This window comes from Netta rufina (genome assembly GCF_964035555.1).
Source record: "Netta rufina genome assembly, chromosome: 27".
NCBI lineage: Eukaryota > Metazoa > Chordata > Aves > Anseriformes > Anatidae > Netta > Netta rufina.
The window spans coordinates 5,399,486-5,419,191 of NC_140151.1; the positions used below are offsets into that span (position 1 = coordinate 5,399,486).

The following is a 19,706-nucleotide window of genomic DNA, read 5'->3' on the forward strand; positions in this document are numbered from 1 at the left end:
TGGCTGATTTGGATTCTTATCCACAGGCTTTCACCCTTGCAAAGCAATTATAATAATAAAGCCCTTTGACTGTGGGCCTATTGCCCTGGCTCTCACTTAATAGAGATGGCTTTTGCTGAAATAAAAGTCAAGTATCTGTCCCTCTTTACCAGCTTGGTTTGCCTTTCCTGTGTTATTTTAGCTATTGAGCCCTTTCCCTGGGATGTTGTCTAAAGCAAGGGACTGGAAGTAAAGAGCCTGGGATCTTTGCAGGTGATACTTCAAGATGATTTCTGAAAGAGGTCTAATACAAAGAGCCTCCTCTGCCATGCTGCTGCAGTCCTTCCTCCCAAATTCACGGGCGCGTTCCCATTTGGAGAAGCAAAGAGTCAAGCCTATTAAGCAGCTATTTTCGTGGCGTGTGGTCATATTTTCCCATCGAGCAATATCACGGGTCCTCGGGCGGCACCCACCGTGCCCATATCACACCTCGGGCAGTGGAGGAGGGAGAAGAGAAGCCCGTGGGGAAGATGCAGGTGGAGAACGGCCAAGGAGGGCACGGGGCTGGGGCTGGGAGCACGGGATGAGACCCGGCTGGCACGTGAGCAGCCAGCACAGGCAGCATTAATTGCCTGCAAAGAGCGCCGCATGTTGCTTTGCCGTGGCTTCCTCACGTGTCAGCTGCTAATTTGTTGCTGTTTGTTTGTACATGACAGTAATGTGTTTACCTCATTAGGGGATGTCAAAGTTCCCCAAATCTGTAGCTGGGAGATTGCGGATTTCCTTTGCTGACACGCGGAGGAAGCGCAGCAGACGAACGAGCGGGGTTTTTGGCACGGGGACGAAAGGCAAGCAAAGCGGAAGGCGGCGTTAACCCTTAGAGAGCTCGGTCCATCCAAAAAATCACACCCTTCCTTGGGAGGGTTCCTAGCTATTTGCTCCCCGAACCAGAGCCTACGTACCAAACCGAAGCTGTTCAATACCCGTGGATACCATAGCAAGGACCATGATGTAAATGCTGTAAAACCTCTTAAAGCAAAGCCGTGAGAAAGAATGGGCATATAAAGAGAGGGGATGAGAAAATAGTCACTGTACATCACACTCAGCTACTCATTGAGTGGTGGTTTTCCATTAATTATGATTAAACTACCCTCCAGTTGGTTGGTTGTTAATTCGTAAAATGTTCCCATTTTCCAACAAGTCCTGCTCTGGGCTGTAAGTATTCCAGCAATACAGGAGTCGCTCTGGAGAGCCTTTTCTTCCCTCTTTGATGTGTTTGAGCCCAAGCAGGATTTGTAGCTCTGTGGCTGTGTGCTGCTGGCAGGACATACAGCTGGGCTTGACCACGTCCAGCGACCATGTCTGCAGTGGGCTCGGTGGATTTCAATGACTTTGGCCTTCCTCTATTCAATGGCTTTCATACCTACCTAATTTACAGGATGGCTCTGAGAATTAATTAGTTAAATTTTTGCAGACTATTCTGAAAGTACTAGAGGCTACTGCTGCCTATGTTTTCTGCCAACGCATCACATTTATCACCTTCCATGTGAGTGAATTCCTAGGATGCTGTCCAAGCTGACAAGAGGAGCAGGAAATGCCTCCTGTGAGGGCAGAAGGAAGGTGCTAGGAAATTAAAGGAGCAATTCAAGGGTTGCATCTTTTTCTCTCACTGTAAGAGAAAGCAATGCTCGTGTCCCACTCCTACATCCTGCTTGCACCGAGGTAAGCCGGGCCGTGATTTCTCAGGCCCTGATCTGCTGTGGGAGCCTGGCTGCACAGTGGTGTGATGCGATGCGATGCAGCCATCCCCTTCTTCCCCTTCTCCGCAGCGTGGCTGCAGTCCCGTGGAGGAGGGAAAGGGGGAGGCTGGAGGCAGCGAGCCTGAGGGATGGGGACGGGAGAAGGTCTGCGTTAGCTCGGTTGGGTCACTTGCAGCACATGCTGGGAATTCCTCAGCAGCTGGTATCTCTGACAGACAGAAGGAGTATCTCAGGGAAGATCTCGGCAATCGGTTTGACGGGGGCGGCTGGTTCTGCTTCCTATGAGACATAACTCCGGCACCACATTTGACTCTGCTGATCAGATAGGAGCTGCATTACAAGGCAATATTGTGGTTTCCCTTAATGTCCTGCCAAACTGCATTTATCTTCTCATTCCTTCCCCACCCTCCCTGAGCAGCCCTGCGCAGGTCACAGCGCGGAGAGAAAGCCGTCCTTGTAGGAGGAGGATGGAGCTTGAGGCTGATCAAGAGCCCTGATGCAGAATCTGGGTTGATGAGTGTGTTTTATATTAGTCAGGAATGAGGCAGAATAACTTAATTAGAGGTACTCTAACTGGTTCCCTGTAGAGAGGTCTTGACCTGCAAGGGTGCGCTTAAGAGCACTGGAAGGCCGGAGCAGCAGTTGTAAAATCCTGGAAGGCTTCTCACTACTTTTTCCAAAAACATCGAAAATGTGGCTAAAAATAGGTAACCTTCCAAATACACAAATCCATAGCGAGGAGCAGGGCAACGTGATTGAGTTGGCTGAGTGCTGTGTTCAAGCCCTGGAACAACATTTTAATTTCAGCCCTGCTGATGGAGGGTTCTCCAGCAGCTCGCACCGGGGACTTGGGGGAGCTGAGTAGTGTACCACAGAGCAGAAGGCTCAAGCAAGGCTCAACCTTGCTGGTGAAATGTGGACAGAGGGCTTCCATCAGCTCGTAGAGTAAAAGAATGGCTGTGCCTGGGACTTGGGAAAGGCACTGCAAGGATCAGCCCTACGCAGGCAAAGAGCATGAGTGGAATAGCCGAGTCTGTCTTTTTTATCTCTTAAAATCAGTGAGGAATTGCAGCAATTTGTTCATGTGCCTAAACACTACTGCTAAGGTCTGCTCACAGTCATCCTGAATCATCTCAATGTAGAGGAGAAACCAAGTAAACAGCAACAGCCACATCAGACCCTGAGCAGCACCAGCCAAAAAATATTGCTGTGGCAGTTCCAAGTGCCATCAAGCATATGGCTAGCAAGGGCACTTTGTCATCTCTGCCTAGCAGGACTGAAATACTGTGCCGTCAGCTTCCATCTGCATCTGTCACTGGAGGAAGGTTTCCATCATACAACCTCTGTAGGTAGCAAGGGAAAAAGAGGTACCTGTTTTCTCGCAAAGTTGGTTAAAAAAGAAGAAAAGCTAGGCTGTGGTTTTGTTCAAAGCATCAAGCTACAGTCAGTAATGGCAGGTTTGTGGTGTGCTTCCAGCCAGCAGGTGTTGTGACCATGGAGAGGTGGACTCAGCTCTGAAGAATACGTACAAGCTTATGCTGTTTTTAATAAAATCAGATGGAAACCCCCCCACACATCTGGATATGCAGAGGCACAAACACACCTGGCCGTTAGCCCTCAGTACCTTTATGTAGCTGCATACATGCCCAATAACTCCTGTCAGGTGTGTTCGTGGGTCTGCATCCTATCACTACATGTGTGTGGGGAGGAGAGGAAAAGAGCTGAGAAAGGAACCTGGTTGAAACCTCCCAGCTTTCTTCTATCTGCTGCTCCAAAGATCGCTTCTCCTTGAAATTGCTCCTTGCCACAGTGATGTAGGGCCTGCAAGGCTTGTTGGGGTCCTCCATCCATCTTCGGGAGGCCGCAGCCAGAGAGAGAAAGGAAGGGGGGAACCCCCCAATTTCTGAGCGTGTTTCTCCATTTGTTTGATCCATAGCCGAGGCCTCCACCTGCAGAAATCCTCAACTATCACATTTCTACTGCTCCGGCCGATAACGAAGATAATTGTTTCATCCACTTTGTCAAGCTGAAATGAAAAGAGGGCAAAGCAAAATGATGCCATCATAAATCATCAGGCTGAGACAGCAAAAAAAGGACAAGATAGTGACTTCATTAAGGGTTATGTATTGTGTCATTAAGTTGGCAGGGGTCACCTTTCATGTCACACAGCGGCCCCATGATGCATTGCTGGCTCCTCTTTCCAATAAAATTAAACGTAGATGTAAAACTGATTAGGCCGTGTTTGCTTCAGCCCAAGGCAAGGGAACTGCGCGGGGAATAATTGATACAAGATCGCGACTGATTTGTAATGGCAGCGATTTCTCTTCCTGGTCATTTCTTTGCTGACCTTGCCCATTAAAATAAGCCCAGCTGCCTTGAAAAGAGAGACGCTCGTTCCACCCTTCCCTCCCCCTGCCCGCGCCGCTCGCCTGGAATTCATTTCCTCACTTCGTTTCCTTGGGATTTCTCATTCAGCATCGCCGTGGGTTGACGGCCACATGCTGCCTCTGGCTCGGCGTAAAAGGGGACAGCCCCATGTATCTTCTTGGTATCGCTGGTGACACCATCCCTGTGTGTTGGTGACGTCCCCTGGCCGTGGTTCTGCCCCTTGATGGGCAAGGCTCCGCTCCCCATGGCAGGGCAGGCAATGTTCTGGAGAGATGCAGAGGGCAGAGCTGGCTCCGTCAGGCGGCTGTTTGGTCCTTGCATGCCCTTTAATTCCCCTTCCCTCCTCCTGCAGCTTGTCTCACAGCACAGGGCCCTCAGCAGCACGCTGTGATGAGGAGGAGGCCTCCCTGGTGCCCCGTACGTTACTGCGGTCGCAGCAGATTTACGCTTGCAGCACGCTCCCAGGTAAGGGGAGGGAACATGAGACCGGGCCAGGGATGGAGGTGGAGGCAGCCGCCAGGATTTTAACTTCTGCTTACAGTTCCTTGTGGGGGGATTCGGAGAGGGAAAAATCTGCTGCTCAGCTGAAGCACAGCGCCAGATCTAGAAAAGTGTTCGACTTGGGTGGCTCTCAGAGGGATTACTTATCCACTTAGAGCTAAATATGTGTTTACATGATCTGGTGGAGTGGAACTCTCACTTGCAACAACTGCGCCTTCTTCTTGATGCCTGTTGGCCAAATTTTTCCTAAGTGGCTACTGGATTTGGGGCACTCAGCTTGAGAGAGGGCCTGAGTTTCTGAGTGCTGCCTCTAAACCTCGCTGGAAAGCCGAGGGGCTGCCGAGATGGGAGATGACTGCGTGGATTCCTCCTTCGGGTCACGGGGCACTCCTGGAAATCCCAGCCCTTGTCTGGGGTACATCCAAGGAAACCAGGCCACGTCCCCAGCTGGGAGCTGCCCCAGATACCCCATGTCACTGAGCAGATTGCCCCCGGGTTCCTGCTGAGGACCTGACCCACGGCACCAGCAGGCAAGCGAGCTTCCCAAGAGCCAGCCCTCTGCAAGCATCCCCGAGCCGAGCCGAGGCAAGGCAGGCTTTCAGAGCTCTCCCTGCTCCCTTTTCCTTCACACTCAAATAGGTCAGGGAACCTCATAGCTATCAGGCAATTGGATTGATTGAACCGGGCGCTCACAATAATGGCACTGGAAGAAAGCAGAGTAAATAAGAAACATTGGATCCCCTTTGCAATGAAAAACTATTAGAGAGACAGAACCAGTAAAACAAACACAATTCCATGCGTCAATCCGAGACATATGGACTAAAAATACATATAGGGAGAGATCGAGCATGCACAGGAGAGAGAATGCAAAAACCTTATAAATGGCGAAGTGAAAAACACTCATTTCCCATGCAATAACTAATATGATGTGGAACAAAGGAGCTGAGACCTTCTTGCCATAAACAACCCATGAAAATATAAACATTTTCTGGGGCGCAGATGGCTGATGCTTCGATTTTATTTTTCTTTTCTATACATTTGACAGCTAAATTCAGTCATTTGTGAACAACGTGGCCATAAAAATGAGTAATAATGATTGGAGGTATCTTACTTTTGTTTTAATGGGCTCTAGAGTGATTCTCAGGAGCTGCTCCAACCCTTGTGGGGAGGAGGGGGTAAGATCCTATTGCCGGATCCTCAGTTGCTGTTCACAAGCCTCACAGCAGCAGAATTACACCAGTTTACACCAGCCGGGGATTGGGCCTGTAGGTTTTCTGCAGTACTGGCTCCAAACTCTAAATTAATGCTGTCCTCAGCTGCACTGTTTTAAATTTGATTGCAAAACCCTGTTGCTGACACAGGCAGCTATCAGCGTAACATTGCTTGGGACAGGCGGAGGGGTGGGCTCTCAGAGATTTTATCGGCTTTTCAACTTTTTTCCTTCTTTAATTATTTCAGCTATGTCAAACTTGAGTAGAGAATTTTTTCAGCAACCAGAAAGAGTAAGCCGCCCCTTGCCAACCTTAATTATTTGTATAAAACTCTAACTGCGAGATTTTCAGAGGGGTAAAGCTACATCTGCAGGGAGATGCTGCCAGAAACTGGAAGGGGCTCCAGCCATCCCTGCAGCAGTGTCAGTCTGTTTTCATCCAGACTCCCTATAAAACCTGGATGAACCTGATAAATTCCCTGTCCCTTGCTTTACCTACCTGTACAAGACACTTATTTTACCTGCGTGAAGTGCTTGGAGATCCTCAGATGAAGGAAACGTGAGGTGATGCTGGTTGTTTTCAGAGCTTGTACATACTGAGCAGAAAATGTGCGTGTTCACGTGGGCCTCATTATTGATAATGGCAAAGGATAACGTGCCAAGATACTAACTCTGTATACAGAGGAGCTGAGTGGCAACAGCAGTCCTCTAAATATAGAACATATAAGAGGAGTACAAACGCCATTCGCAGCAATGTAAATCTTAATGAGATCATGTGTAACCCTTCTGCTGACACCTCTGCTGGGGTGGTGCAGAAGAATGAGGTTTGTCCTAAATCCTCCTCGTATTAACAGGGCATTTTGGCCTCGGGTTTAGGTGGTTTGGCCCCAAAACACCTGGCCAAAGTTTGCTCTGGCTGGAGGAGAGGGGATACAGATGACTTCCCCTGGTATCGAAGGATTAGTTGGCTTGGAACTTGTTTAGGGACAGATCCTAAAGCATCCAGGCCGGTGCTGCACAGCAGCTATTCAGTCATGTGGCCGCAGATGATATTTAAAATAAAGCTGGCTCTGGCAGTGAGATTTACCAGGTTGGAAAACTGAGCAGTAAAGCACCACGAACAGGAGTTCAGCTGCTCTGTTGAAGGTGGAAATAAACTGCTTTGCAAAAAGACCAGGAAAAAAATATATATAAAAAAATCCCACAAGACTCGTAGCATCACAAGTCCTGTCTTGAGGGCTCAAACTACCCCAGGCTCAAGGCAGTCTCAGTTGGATGGATGTTGTCCTAACACTGCGAATTGCTACGTGCTCTGTTTGAAGTCTTTGATTCATTCAACACCAAAGTCTTGTGCAGAGCCCCAGGATGGGATCTGTGCCCTCTGAGTGTTCAAACCCATGGAGCTCCAAACTCCTAGGTTTCCTGACCCAGCCTCCTGGAGTCCCTTCCCCTGGCCCCGGTGAGCAGTGTCGGGGCTGTGAACAGGCTTTGCACTCTCTCCCCCACTGAGTAAGTGCTCCTGCGACTGAGCCAAGCACACTGATGCACGGAATTATGTTCCAGCCACACCTCTGACCTTCCAGCATTTAGAAAAGACATCTTCATAGATGAATACAAGCCCGGAGGGAGGCCGGGAACGGTGAGAAAGAGCAAAGTACATTCCTGCCACATTCTCACCAGCCTTCTCCGCGCAGCCTGGCCTGCTGATTGTATGCTTTTACTGCCATTTGTAACAGAGCCAGAAGACACGGAGCTAAAAAAAAAATAATGGGGGGCTTATTAAGTAGACCAAATGTTAAGGTAACATTATGTGCCACGCTACGTTCTGCGAGCTGGTGAGGACAAGGTATTATGCACGTGGTAGCCAGAGATGGCTCTGGTGAGTTCGGTTCCTGCTTTTTCATGTGGGTTTCTAAGAACCGGGTCTGTGCTGCAGGAGAGGTTGTTGCAATGGGGCATCTGCCATCCCCTCCTGAGAAAGTGAAGAAGGCAAACTCCACTTCTTGGCCCCGTATGACTTGCCCAGCCCACAGGAGCTGGCAGCTCCTCTCCTCTGCCTTTTTAGGATGCGCGAGCCTTCGGTGCAGTGACGCGGTGCCACGTGCCAGCCCTGCCGGCAGCGTATTCCTCCGTTACTGCCCAGCCACAGCCCAGCCCCAGCCAGAACACCACCTCCTGCAGCCTCTCCTCTCAGCTGGGCTGCAATGTTCCTTGCCCCCTCTCACCCTGCTCCCTTCTCTCACTGGCCCCCACGAAACAGGAGGCGGCTATCCCACAGGGTGCTGCAGCTCCTCCATGTACTGCTCTCCAGTTCATGCCACAGAGTCGGGACGGTGAGCTCTGATCCCGGAGTGATTTTTCTTAATGTCTTTATATAGATGAGTTAACTCAAAGCCTTTCCAACATAAGCATGTTTTTCTGTTCCTTCATCCTGACCTTGGCATTTTCTTTCTCCACTCCAAGTTCTCTGCTGTCCTCTGGCCAGCTTTGCCTCTCATTTGTCAATGTTATTATTGAATTTTCAAATGCCAGTAGTGCACATAAATCAATGGCTGGCTTCTCCCCAGTGGCATATCCCTGCCACATGTGGTCATTCATTTTTTTTAATAAGTCCTCCTCTCCTTTCACCCATTTATAAAAATGCATCTTGTTCGCCTGCTGCCGTCCATCATTCGGTGAGTCCAGCTATTTGTTGCCCCTGAGTGCTTATTCATCAACGTTTTCAAAAGCAAAATCACTCTTCGCCTCCTGCTCTTATTGTGCCATCAATCTCGACTGGGGATCAATAAACCTCACTTTTGCAATTTTTCCCCCCATCGTCCTGTACGAGCTTTCCCAAAGTCTAGCCTTTGTATTTACATTTTTAACTGATCATCAGAGGCAGGACAATGACAGAGCCGAGGAGCGGGATGCTTTCATTTGCTCCCAGTGTGGCAATAACTTGCCCCGCATCACTCATCTCACTTGGGGACCCCGAGAATTGAATACTCATCTCTTTCCCTCTCTGCTCTGGCCCCGGGAGTTGTAAATGGGGAGAAGATGACCCCTGGCCACACAGTTCTTGCAGACATTAGCCCTGGGGACTAGAACTGGGTGAATATTTTTCTTCTAAACATAATTTAAATGAAAAATAGCTTTTCACCAAGAACTGAAATTTCCATTGAAAAGTCATTTTTTTTTTTTTTTTGTTTCTCAATAATGGCAAAAAAAACTAAAACTTTTTTTTTTTTTTTTTTAAAAAAGCTTCCTTTTCTTCCTTTTTCAAGTATACACTTAAAAGCATGACATTTATTTTCTGAGACTGTTTCCAGGAAAACAGACTATTTTATTTTTTGACCAGAAATATTTTCCAAAGCTGAATATTTTCACATGACTTTTGAAAAGGCTAAATGTTGCAGTTATCAGTTTTATCTTTTCGCTGAAATTCCAAAAAACCCTACCTCTGAAGCTGAAAACACTTCCAGAAGAACTGATCAGCTTCAAAAATTTTCCAAGCAGTCCTATGCAAATACTGGGACTTTCTGACTTGCTGTAAGCATAACAACTCATCTCGAGCCCAAAAAGAATTAGGATTTGGACTCAGGCACCATGGAATGGTCGAGGCTGGCAGGCGGTGATGGTGCAGGTGATGTGTGGTGTTCACCTGGTCACCAGCCACAGCTCTCAGCCCTTCCTCACAGAGGAGATGCTCCAGACTCTTGACTGTCTCTGTGGCCTTACACTGGGCCCTCTCCAGTAGCTCTGTGCCTCTTGTACTGGAGAGCCCAGAACTGGACCCAGTACTCCAGGCCTGGCCTCGTTAACCCAACCCTAATGAGGGAAGAGCCTGTCCCAAAGTTTTCCGATGGCAGAACCTGAGTAAAGGAGCGAGGCAGCAGATGGAAGCATGTGCCAAGGCAATAAATCCAGGCCACAATCACTAACATTTTGTGGTTTGACACTTAATTGATTAACTAATTTGAGGCAACAAGATTTAGTGTAGCTGTAGATTAGTGTCGAAGGGATAATTACGGCTAAGCTCCCATTTCCAAACAGCGTGTCAGCTGCAGTTTTGAGCCGGCAGGACCAGCGTTAAGGCACTTGCCTCGCAGCTGATAGCAAAGGTTCCTGGAAGAGGTCCTCTACGGCTCAGCACCCGGGGATTGCAATGGAAAGGTCAGGCACTGACTTATCAGCATAGACAAAATCCCTTCCTATAATGTATGTGTTTATTCTCAAATTAAATATATTAATGTATTATTTGTTCTTAAAATGTCATTCAATAGATAGTAGGCTTAGGTTTCCTGGCAGACCTTTGAAGCTTAAAGAGTAATGTAATAATAGTACATTAATCCATAAGCTACACAGTCTTCTCCCAGCAGACCCCAAACTCCAGAACTGGCTCTGAAGCACTGAATTTGCTGCATCTGTTTCTAGGAATTTCTGTCTAACAATAGTGGGCTTGTTGGAGTCTGCTCTGCCCATTCCAGCATGAAATGCTGCTTTTCTCCCACCCATCTGTTCGGCATTAACATTTGGGCACCTGTAAATGGTGTTTCTGGGGGCAAAGGCAGGTGTCCATTCCTCTAATGATGCACATCTCTGTTCTGCTAAACCGGGGGTGGGCTTGAGGCACCAAATCCTGTTCTCTGCGTCCCTGCTGAGAGCAGGTCTTTGGAGCCAAAGTTTAGTTTGGGCCAAGCCCCAGTTTAAGCTAGAGGAAATGCTACATTTGGACTTGTCCCCAGGCTGAATTCTTGGCACAAGCAAATCATCTCTTGGAAAAAAAAAAAAAAAAGTCTTGAAAGAATGTCTCCATCTTTTTCTCCAAATCATCCATCCATCTATCTGTTTGTCTGTCTAGAGATGATAGCTTGATAGCTATCTAAATGCCAAACCTGATGTTTTGGAGAGCTTGGAATCCATCTCTGAACTGCTCTGATTTTAATTCTGCAAGTCTTAATACTTGATTGACAAATACAGCTAAACAATCCATCACAGTTGCCTTATCTAAAAAATGTAACCTTTTTTTCTGTTTATGGAACACGCACATGTGGAACATGTTTTTCTTTTACTGTCTATTTATTCCAGTTTATTCAGCGCGCTTTTATTTTTCATTTGGTGCTGGGTTTGCTGGCTCTTCCCGCCTTCGCATAACACACCTTTCACCTCTGATTCCTGGAAAAGATGGCTTGCTTGCAAACAATCTGTGACTGTGTGTGAAAGTAGGTTTGAGAAAAGAGATCTTGGAAGCGTCCCAGCCGAGGGAAGGCTGCGCTTTCTGCCGTATCTGCCTGGGCGCCGGAGACCACGCGCGGCACCAGGCATCGTCCTGTGGCGCCTGCCTTCAGCCCTGGCACGAGGGATGGAGGAAGGGAGCGCTCACACCAGTGCCCTCGGGAAGGTTTGCAGTGGTTTGTGTTTACGCCGCGTGGACGAGCTGGGTTTGGTCTGCAACTGGAGCTTCTAGGTGCTGCCAACATGACGGCAATCATTACTGTGCTCCTCTTGGAGCCTTCTGAGATAGACGTGAATGCTCGCTTGTTTCAGGCAATGTTGGTGGGCTGCCAACAGTGCAAGAACATCCGACAAAAATTGATGTTGAGATATCTGCACCGCCGTGGATGCTATCACTAGCAGTGCTGGCATTTAGTAAATTATAGGGATTGCTCTAATGATAGGAAAGTAATGTTTGTTAACTGCTAGGGCAAATTAACAGCGTTTGCAATTTTGGTTTTGGGGAGAAGCTTAGCAGGCTGATGATGCTGAAAGAGTTAATGGCACGGCGGGGAGCTGAGCTGGGAAGGATCCGTGCGATTTCGCTCCACTGCAGCCCTGTTCGCATCCCAACCCCACCCAAAGCAGCTCCTCTGCTCTTCGGAGAAGAGCGTCAGCTCTGCTTGCAAATGGCAGATACGAAAATAAATAACTACATAAGTGAGCGAGTTTGGCAGGAGGGAAATTCCTCCCCCCTCGGCTTCCCAGAAGTTCCCTTTGCTTCCCACCCTGAAGGCGAGGCCGAGCAGCTCCTCGGCCCCAGGGGGCAGGAGACCAACGCAGCCCCCTGGGGCAGGGGCACGGTCCCCGAGAGGCGGGGAGGATTTCCTGGGGTAACCCTGGCTCACGGAGCCATAAAGGTCACCGAGAGAACATGCTGGGATCCTTCTCTTCAGCTCTTGTAATGGTATTAGCAATGACTGTTTCTTACTCAATCATACTCCCAAAGGATTTTCAATAAACTTTTTATGTGCCATAACTGTTACATTAAATAAAGCTGAAAGTATTGAGTAAACTGACTGTAAATCACTTTAGATGCCTTGGAATTACATTAAGTGTGAGAATTATGGATCTTTTGCTGCTCACAGAAACAGAGAGACGACAGAGCCAGAAATTTTTATGCTGCCAAACCTTCTGAAGTTTTTTTTAATTATTTCTTTACGCCATACAACAGGCTTCTCCTTCTGTAATCGGCTCTCTCAGCGCCGCGTTGGGACCAAGCGCCATCCCGGCAGTGTAGGACCCCGTGGTGCCGTGGATCCTTCCCCTTCCTACCAAGCTGGGTCGGTCCTCAGCCTGAAAGTTGTAATTAAATGCCAGGGTAGGGATAACGTTAGCAGAGTTGAGCAGGCTGCAGGGTTTTATTGCATCAAGAGTGATTTTCCATCGGTAGCCTGACAGACGAGACTTCATCAGTACAAATACATATTTTGATATAAATAAAAGCTGAGGAAAGATCTCCCGTCTCTACTCTTTAGGCACCCCAGAGTTAGCTTAAACGTATGTTATATTTAATACCCAATGGAGAGACAATTTAATACAAGCAGCCACAAGTGCCTGGTGCTGCAGCATGGATGAATTTCTCCTTTCCCTGCGTTTTGACCCTCACACCAAGTCCCACTCGCGTCCAGCCCAGGAGCAAAACTCTCCCTTGCTGTGGCCGCACGATGCTTGACAGACACAACCTGCGGGAGGCACAGGACCACAGTGTGGGCTGATTTTGCTTTTCTGTGTTACCACGAAGCAGAAACCCAGCTCTTGGGGGAAGCGAGGCGAGCTGAGGCTGTCTGCAGCCCCGCTCGGTGCAGTGCAGGGCGGGCGATGCGCCGGCTGCAGGGCGGCTCCGCGCTCCACGCAGAAGCGTGGCAAATCCCAGGCTCCTGCCCGCCAACATCCCGGTGAGGAAATAGTTAGGAGAAGGCTCCCGGTGGGAAAACCTTCTGTTTTGCTGATCTTGTAAATCAGCTGAATTCAGCATGTCACCAGCACGTCTTACAACCCACAAGACAATGCCCAGATTTCTGGAGTGCAGAAGCATATTAACCTTTGTGTACTCTTGCCGGGTTTCGACAAAAGATGTCTGTTAAGAACTGCAGGGCTCATTGTAATTGCTTGCCATGTGGGTAAATGATCCGGAGCTGTGTGAAGATAAGAAGAAATTGCTAAAGGCAAATCACCTGGGTTTTATTATGCTTGCCCTAAAAATAATTAGCATGGCCTATGAAATCATACTGTGAGGGGATTTGTTTTAGCAGGAAACTGTAACCTATATATTGTAGCTTGCTTTCTAGAGAGCTGCTCTTTGTAGTTGTGTTGATGTGTCTTTTTCTTTATTTTCTTTTTAACTACAGTGAGAGACAAATGAACGAGCTCGTATTGCTCTGAATAGCAACAAGGTGACTGGTTGCCAGCCTGTAAAATCTGGTATCGTCCCTGCTGGAGCCAGAGCTTGACCTTAAGAAAATTCCTGCCAGTTTCTCCGAGGGAGCGTGTCCCTGTGCTGCTGCAGAAGCCTGTCTGCCACAGGTAACACTTACTTTGGATTACGGGTTGTGTGTTTGCCACCGGGCATAAAAATTCACCACCTCTTCTGAGATGAAGCAGCTTTGCATGGGAGCAAAATAATGTTTTTTTCCATTTGCTGCATCTATCTGGGACCACAAAAATATCAAGGTCACAACAGAAAGCGGGAAGTAAAATAGCAACTGCATATAAAATTACAGGCTTGCTGTTTTTAGTGCTAGCTACCCACAATTTGGTGTGAATTGCAGGTGATCAGAACCTCTGAAAAGCATTTGTGCACATACGGTGTTAGCAACCCCAAGCACTAAAAGCCCTGAGTCAGCTGTCTTAAAATCATGTGTTTTGGCTTAAATAATGAGGTACTGCAGAAATAGTAAACATGGGGCTGTGTTTGCTTGAAGCCATTAGGGATTTTCGAGCTTTGTTCCACTAGCCTGGTGTCTGTGACAGTCTTGAGTTCTCCTTTACCTGTGCATGTTGCAGGCAAGAGGTTAGGGGTGCCCAAGGCTCTCCCTGCAGTCAGAGCAGGGACAGGGGGTCCTCTGTGGCCCCTGTGGGTCCCTTTTGTCCCCCTCCAGAACAAAAATCTCTGCCACCGTGAGCAGCACGTGGCTGAGCAGCACCTGCCCCTGCTTCAGCATCCGATCTGGGTGGTGTCTCCCCCAGCACCGTATGTCCAGTGCTCAGCAAGCTCAGTCTGCACAAAGCCAGTACAAAATCCTCTGCTGGAATGGTGCATGGGGTTTGGTGAATGGCTCGGGGTTAAAGCCACCCTGCCTGACTTCTAACCCCTCAATTCCCCACCTTCTTGGGCTTGAGGAAACAGTGCTGGAGAAAAACTGCATTTCCTCGTGCTTGCTGTAGTCCTAGGAGGTTATTTTTCATGGTACAGTTGATAATTTATGTAGTTCTACGACATGTTTTCTCTACGGAAAGATGAAAGGAAGAAGGGTTCACTGCCTTAGAACAGATAATTCACAAATGTTCTGGAATATTCCTTTTATTGACATGAATCTGGTGCATCTTCTGTGTGGATTTCAGTAGCTCTCCCAGCCAAAAAGCAAGCGTGCTCGGAGCATCTCTCAGGTCGTGGGGGCTGTGACTATTTCTTTGTGATGGCTGTGCAGAGATGTTAATGCTGGTCCTCTCTTGGGGTAATGCATTTGAAGGTTGGATAGTTCACAATTGAAATGCTGTTCCTCTCATGATTCTTCGAAGCATTTAAGGTGAAGGAAACAAACAAACACATTGACTTGTTCCTTCAGTGGCTCTCCACAACAGCAGTTAGTGGTTTCTACTTTGGGTTGTTAATAGCACTTTACAAAGTGACAACCAGTTTTGCTTTGTGTTATTTACTTTTCTTGTGGCAGCGAGTACCCAGCTGGCTGTCAGTCAGTGTGAAGTCTCTGGGTAAAACTCCTCCTGTACCAAAAGCAAACAGGGTTTCCACTTGGAGGGCTAAAGTGGGACTCGAGTGGTGCCTAAGCCCCGTGTTAATCCAACCCAGCATCAGTGAGGGCTGGGTGTTGCGCTGACCTCACGTAAAATGACTTGTGATGAACACCGTATGCTTCTCTGACAGCCCTTGACGTGAAGGGGTATAAATCCAACTGCTTCATCACTTGCTGGGAGCATTAATATGCCTTTATTTATTACCTCTGGATTTGGATGGGCTATGTGCTGTTCTCTGTCAGCAGCCAGCCTCCCAAGGGAGCTGGTGGGGTCTGGTGGCTCCCGGCCATGGGGAAGTGTTGGTGGGCAGCACTGGGATTTTGGCATCCCTTCCCTGGAGCTCTTGTCAGAAGGGCAGCACCCTGCTGTGACAATGGGAATCCAAACAGCATGATTTCAGGTGTTTGTTTTTTTTTCTGAGGAGGGTCAGAGATTTGTAGCTTTGCATTAGCTGTGATCGGGTTACCTATGCAGGCTGCGTAGATGTGGTGTGAGCTACTGGGTGCTGAGGGCTTTGTGATACGTGGCCATCTGTGACGAGCCTTGTGAGTCCTCTCTGAATGTCAGTCCTGACCCCCTGCATCTGTTACTCCCCCCCAGCCTGCCCTGGGTGTGGATCAGCGCTGAACGAGGGGCTCTGCTGGGCTCCCTTCCCTACTGGACCAGGACCAGACTCTGCAGCACGTCTGGGAACAATCTGCAAACTCACTGACAGCAGGCTTGAGAACGGGTTAAGGAAAGGAAACTGAATCCATCATCTCCTCTCCAAACCAAAGTCAAACCATATTGATTTGGGCATTGTTCATTGTATGTTTAATTTGCAGTTGAACTGAAGCTGTTCTCAGCCTGCAGCAACCAGCAAGCATACTTTCCTTTTTTTAAGGCTACTTCTTCTCACTGGGGCTGTTTCCTATGTAGTGAGCATGAGAATCTTTACCTGAGTTCAAAAAAATCCATCTTATACAGAAAGACCCCCACTGCAGACAGCTTCTTCCTAGGAACCCTTCTGTATTTGCTTTGTCCGGCTGCTTTCTGAGTTTCCTTTTAAAGGTCACGGAGAGCCATAAAATCTTTTTTTCCCATTATTGCACACTTTAAAACAATAGATTCCTTTCCCCAGTCAATTGGACTGGGTTTATTAGACGAAGAGGTGAATTTCTGTAGCAATTAGTCATTACAACATTATTCACTCGAAAAATAGAAATATGCTACTCTATAGTCTGGATTGCATTTAAAATACAAAAAGCCTAATGAATGTGCAGGGAGGGGAAAGCAAGCAGCAGCCTGTGAGGCATGAGCCCAGGCTGTTGTTTTACATTTGACTTGTTCCAAGGTAACCTGAAATAATGCCTCTGCCTAGGTTTAGGGCAGGGGAACATGCTGTCCTCTGCACATCTTGTGGGGTAGCTGAGACTGCACCAAGCACCTGAAATGGCATTTTAAGGTCAAATCACCACCTTTTAGTCTTACAAAATCGGGCCAGAAACTCTCAAGGGGCCAGGCTTCCCTGAAGGTCACTGATGTGCATGGGAAGGTAGTGAAGGAAGGACCTCAGTAGTGAGAGCACCCGGTTTGCCCATCTGCTGCTCAAGATAAGCTTCACAGCCTATTAAGGACCAACAAACTGGAGTAAAACTTGGATTCAATCTAGATCCAAACTCCCCTAGCTCAGGCTCATCAAAATAAAGCTCCTCTGAGCTTCTAACCATCAGATTTCAGGCTCTTTGCAGTGGGAGCTCAGTAACATGACTCTTTTTGTTGGTGGGGTAAGGAACTTGCACAACTGAGCATCCCCTCTGTGCGGTGCCAGCCCCTGTGCCATTTGTGGCTCCACACAGCTGGATCTCTGGTGAGTTGCCACCGCATGGTGAGCAAGTACATGGTGCTGCCAGCTGGAGCCAGCTCTGTTATAAAGCTGAGGAGTTTTGGAGATGTGACTTCCAACGTGGGGGTAGGAGGATTGACTGGGAGCTGGTCGGCTTCCTCTGACACAGGTCCCCCTGCACTGTTCAATGCCTTGCCAAGCTCCAAAGTCTCCGAAACAAAGCTAGCTTAGAAACTAGCCAGGGAATCCCTTTCCTTGCTGATTGTGTTTTTTTTTTTTGTTTTTTTTTCTGCAGTAAAAAAATGTAAGAAAGACATTAAATTATATAAACCACAACAGTGCTCAGTCCTTATAGCCCTCAGTGACTTGGAGGCACTAAAGACAATGTGATGTAGCTGTGTAGTAGTTTCCACGCTCTGGATTTGTATTATTAAATACCAGAATAAATAGTCATTTCAAACCCACATCATTTGTCAGCTCTTGAGTTATGGCTGCTTTGGTAACTTAGACACCCTCTCCTTCTGCCAAGTTCCCATGCTCTTTGTTTTGAATATGTATAATTTTATGTGTTTGGACTTAAATAACTTCTGCTGTTTCTCCCAGATCCCTCCTGTGCTAGAACCTGCCAGACCCCTCCTGGGGAGGAACAAAGGCAGAGGCACTTCCAAGCAGGATGAAAAGGAAGGGGGCGGGGGGGGCTGTGTCCTTGAGAAACGCATTGTTCATTATTTTTTTTAAAGGAATTGGAAAGTCATGCAGAAATTGAATCGAGTTTGCTGTTAACTTTGGTCATGGATCTTAGGAATGTGTCTCTTTCCCATGAAATCCCAGCGGCTTTCTGCAGTTTAGCACCCACGGGCCATGTTTACAGGGCAGTTACGGACATACGAGGTGACTGGATGCTGGAGGGCTGTTCAAAAACTCCTATATGCATTGTGTGTCTGATTTCCATTTAAAAACAGTTCATGATGGGTTTCCCCTATCACCTAGATGCTTTTTAAAAGGCCTTATGGACTTGTAGAGGGGTTTTTTAAGTATTGAATACCAGTGTTGACTTAGACCTGTTTTGCATGCACAAGTTCTGGCAACCTCACTTGAACAAGTTTGTTGTATGAGTGGATGCAGGGAAGTCCAGAGAGACTTGAGCCTTCTGTCAGTGCCTGAGGTCTGCAGGTCTCCAGGAATCTCTGCTGGATGCTGAACGGGTGTGAGCCAACAGAGCTCAGTGGGCTCCTGGAGCTGTGCTTTTATACCAGGGGCCAAGCAGATGAGCTGTTTGGTCCCCTCTTTACAGCTGGTAAAGATAAGTACAGGCAGAGGCAGGATTAGGGACAGTCCCCAGGTCACCGAGGTGCTGCCCTGTGTGCCATCTGCCCCCTTTCACCTTGCTGTGGGTGAGGAAGATGATGGCTCATCCATTCTGAGGGTGCTTTTTGCGCAGCCACAAAGTCCCTGCCCTATAGCCCTGCTTTGCAGAGACCAGTGCTGGAAAAGCTGGGTGATGAGGGATTTCCCTGACCCCATCTGAGACTGGTGTGGTTTGTCTCACCAGTGGAGTGAGTTTGGCATCTCTTAACTACCATTCGTCAGCTCCTGCACACATGACGGAAAGGTCATGGGCACATGGGGATAACGAGGGACCTTGTGAATTAGGAGTAAGAAATAGCAGCGTTTAGGGCTGGCTGGAGACTTAAATATTTCAAAATCAGACTCGGGGAAAAGTAGAAGTGATATTTCCTTTTGACCTTTTAGAAACACTCTGAGAGACTCCAGACTGAGCAGAGGCTGGAAGTGAGGGCCCTGGGGGCTTCTCATGCCAACGAGCCCTGATCTGGGGCTGTGCTCTCACTGAGAGGCCCCAAACCAGGCTGGCTGGGGAGCTGGAAGCTCAGTGGGGTCTGCACAGCTCTCAGTGCTACCCTGAAGCCTGCCCAGGGAGCCCTGCAGTGTACCACGCTGGTGCTCCCCTGCAGAGGAGTGCTTGCTGAGAAAGCTTTGAGCTGCACGGCGAAGGTGCTGACACCAACAAGCAGCAGAGCAAGGCTGGGGCACATGGGTGAAGCTCTGCAGTAACCTGGTTTGGATAAATTCTGTGTTGTGAGGGCTGGAGAAATGCTTCTCAGGTGCTCTGAGCACAGCACTTGAGGTCTAACCCTTAAATTTCCCTTTGTGCTCACTGGGGCTCCCAGCAGGAGCCGGCAAGCTGGTCACACTTTAAAACAGAAAAAGGGCTGGAGCCAGGGAGGTGGCATGCCAGGCACCCTGTGCTGTCACCTGGAGAGCTGGGATAAGTCCTCTCCCCTTTCCTTACCTCTGCTTCTTCCTCTACAAGCCGGACTATAATGCCGTTCGTGTCTGGAGCGTCACCAAGTACTTCAGTTTCATTAAATGCAAATGTAAGTCCCACTTGGTACCGGTAACCCCACCTGTCACCCACCCAGTAAGAAGCCAAGTCAGGCAGCAAGAAGCTTTCCATCACAAGTCTCTCCAGTTGGGGCCCGGACTGGGTGCCAGAGATGTGACTGGGTGAGTTACGTTGGCTGCCTCGCTCTCAAGCAGCCAGCCCGGAGTCCTGCTCCTCAGCAACACTTCCAAGAGCTGAGTGCTAAATAACGGGGCCAGCTGGAGTTAGGTTCACAAAATAACCCGGTCCTCGCAGTGAGCTCAGCCTGTTGGGTACGTCTTGCAGAGCGAGCACTCCTGGCTGTCTGGCAGGGGGTGGCAAAGTCTGGGGTCCTCTGGGAACCTCGTCCTCTGCCCTGGATGGAGCAGCTCGCACATGGAGGCACCACGGTGGGCAAAGGCCATCAGA

The 19,706-nt window shown here is 48.5% G+C and overlaps 1 protein-coding gene across 1 annotated transcript in view; it reads left to right on the forward strand.

The window, feature by feature from the left end:
* Positions 1-19,706, forward strand: part of KCNU1 (potassium calcium-activated channel subfamily U member 1) — a gene marked incomplete at its 5' end in the record, with an annotated part of 171,775 nt that overhangs the window by 105,446 nt on the left and 46,623 nt on the right. The window contains one exon of the mRNA XM_084302360.1: positions 13,446-13,620. The remainder of the gene's footprint in view (positions 1-13,445; positions 13,621-19,706) is intronic.